We start from the raw sequence: 3,375 nt of genomic DNA on the forward strand, positions 1-3,375 counted from the left end.
GTTGGCTTGAGTTATAGGCGTACGTGCATTAGTTTTAACTACAGTTTCTGTATCTATTTTCACTTCTATTTCAGTCTATTCATCGTGTTTTTTATTTGTTTTTTAAATCAATAAATGTAGCTCATCCCATAGCAATCCCATAATACTCGTTACTTACGAAATAGCTCAATTAAATGAGTAGTCAGTTCTTTCGAGAATTTCATCGCGTAAATGACCCTACGTGAACAGAGCAAAGAAAAATCTAGCACAATCACTCCAGAATGAACAAGGCGATATGACTCCAACGGTTGCTGCTCGCGTAGGTACTATGCCAGAGAATGTTTCAATAACATGTTTTTAGGTGTAGATCAGTCGCGGTGCGGTTTTATAACTTTCTTTGATGTTTACCGACATCTGTTGGATAACATAAAACATGCTATATAACCAGAAAAATGTTATACAACACTGTGTTTTAAAACTTGTTTTTTTAAAATTTTGTAACAAGTTACAAAACTTTGTTATTTAACATGTTTTGTTACATAGTCTGGACCCGGCTTAACGGTAACTGCTTATAGGTAATACACTACAATTTCTGAATATTTTTTCTGAAACCTATCGAATGGTACCAAACACGACCCCCACGGAGGTGGGGGGGGGGGTTACTTTAAAATCTTAAATAGGAACTCCTTTTTTTATTTCAGATTTGGATTCTTTGCGTAAAAATAAGCAACTTTTATTCGAAACGTTTTTTCTAATTACGGATAGGTGGCGCTATAATCGGAGAAAACGGGTGTTGGAAATGGAAAATTAAATTAAAATATGGAAAGTCCCCACTAAAATGGAAAATTTTACTTAACTTTTTTGGTTTTAGAACCTAATAATCACAACCCAATAGGTCCCCAAAGCGCTCGAGTGACTGCACATTTAGCATACTTTGCTCCCCTACTATATGTATTATAAACAATATGCGAAGTAATTATTAACCCAAACAACCATAATTCAACTTTTATTTACTAATAAAGAACTGGACGAAAGTGTCACATCAGCTTTTATGAAACACATGAATATTTACATAAAAAGGTATGTGATCTGCTTGAAATTGATATTCCCAAAATCATCTAAAAATTGTTTATACATGAGTACTTTGAGACTCTTGTATGAAATGTGAATACCGAAATACGATTAGGAATCTCCATTATGTAATTTTTAAATAATACATAATTCTTAGGAAATGAAAGGTATTATACAAACGTGTTAAAAAATACTACCTACTGAAATTTTTTGATGGCAATAAATGATGAATTGGTTTATCGAATTTATTTTTAAGGTGATACAGTAGCGATCAACAGGTAGCCAAAACGCGTTCCAAGATTGAGGCTGTAATTTTGAATATTTTTTCGAGATATTTGGCACACGTATTTATAATATAATAAAGAATGGCGGTACAGAGCCCAATTTGAAAAATATATTAATATGTGGAAATTACTCTGTAAATAAATACAATATTAAAAAAACGAGACTGTACCGCCATTAAGAAGAACAAAAAAATACACTTTCTTCAAATAAACTTTTTTATCAGATGCCTAGATTTTGTGTCATTTTGGAACTACTAATGAAATAAAAAATTTTAGTAGTTCCAAAATGACACAAAATCTAGGCATCGGATAAAAAAGTTTATTTGAAGAAAGTGTATTTTTTTGTTCTTCTTAGTGGCGGTACAGGCTCGTTTTTTTAATATCTATTGTATTTAATTACAGAGTAATTTCCACATATTAATATATTTTTTAAATTGAGCTCTGTACCGCCATTCTTTATTATATTACGAATACGTGTGCCACATATCTCGAAAAAATATTCAAAATTACAGCCGCAATCTTGGAACGCGTTTTCGCTACCTGTTGATCGCTACTGTTTCCTCTTAAGTAAAATATGTCATTTGGATATTTTTTTAAACTCGATAGATCCTAGGGACATGTCGGTAGATCGGTAGGATCATCACTTTTGGGAGTTTTGGGAATATCCCAATTGACAACGCAATATACACCGACGCCGTCTACAACGAGCGACGAAGCCAGATTGGGGTACTTTCGCCCATTTTTAGGGTAATTTGAAAGCACATGGGAAAATTTTTATAGGTTGAATTGGTTGGGGAATTTTTCGGGAGGAAAATTGAGCAAACTGAATTGCAATATAAATGTATGTAACATATAACATTATATTAACATTATAACCTATCGAGTATATAAGAAGGAAGAGAGACAGACCCCGAAAATCTTTTAGAGATAAAATGGACGAAGCAATATTAGAAAAGAAACCTGCAGGACTGGAAAAACAGAAAGAACCGAAAATAACGGTCAAGTGAAATAATACAGGAAAAACTATGGAAATCCAGGGTGGTCAAGAAAAAACAGGATGTTTCTAAATAAATGCGACAAACTTTAAAGGGTAATTCTATATGAAAAAATAATGACAGTTTGCTCTATAAGCATATGTCAGCAAATACTTCGTTTCCGAGATATGGGGTGTTGACATTTTTCTTACAAACTGACGATTTCTTTATTGTTCTAAAACCGGTTCAGATATGCAAATGAAATTGGATGTGTTTTAAGAGGTAATTATTGCGCATTTTTTGACATAAAATTAATAATTTTATATCTACTGTTGAAATGGTGTGAATTTTTTTAAAGAAAAACATAGTACGCCACTGAGATATTTCAAATAACAAATCATTTTGGAATTACTCGTTCAATTTATGATATATACAAAAATCTATTATTCCTTTTTTTCATACGTCGTTCGTGCCGTTTTTATGCAAAAAGTGAAACATCTTAACGCGTACAAAGTATTCGAAATAAATTTCTATATATTCATATTATGAAAAATAACTTGTCAATTCTAATTCATATAGATATACCTGGTTTGTTTTTTTTTATTTCAAATTACACACCCACGGACACACGACAATGTTGATAAAGCAAAGTTTACAGAACAGGAAGACAAAACTATTTAACCATTGAGGCTATAATGACAAGCAGCAGTATAATAATATCACTGACTATTCATAAATTTGTTGATACTTCGTAAATCTGATCTTCGTGTATTTTAAGTATGTATGTATAACATTGTAATACCATAAAAGTGATAGGTATTACCTGACAAATGACCTTTAAAAGCCATAACAATTTTTAGGTTGCATTATTTTTATTAGAGAATTTTTGTGAGCTAGAAATAGTTTTCTTATTGTTACAATTATTTAATATTAATTGTCTTAGGAGTAATCTTAGCCCAAAGATAATCTATAAAGTCCAAAAAAATAATGAATGTAAAAAATATTATATTTTTTTTTGTTTAGCTAATGCCTCGACAACTAATGGCCATTGGCATGGTAGGTACGGT

Source organism: Diabrotica virgifera, chromosome 2 (genome assembly GCF_917563875.1).
Source record: "Diabrotica virgifera virgifera chromosome 2, PGI_DIABVI_V3a".
Taxonomy (NCBI): Eukaryota; Metazoa; Arthropoda; class Insecta; order Coleoptera; family Chrysomelidae; genus Diabrotica; species Diabrotica virgifera.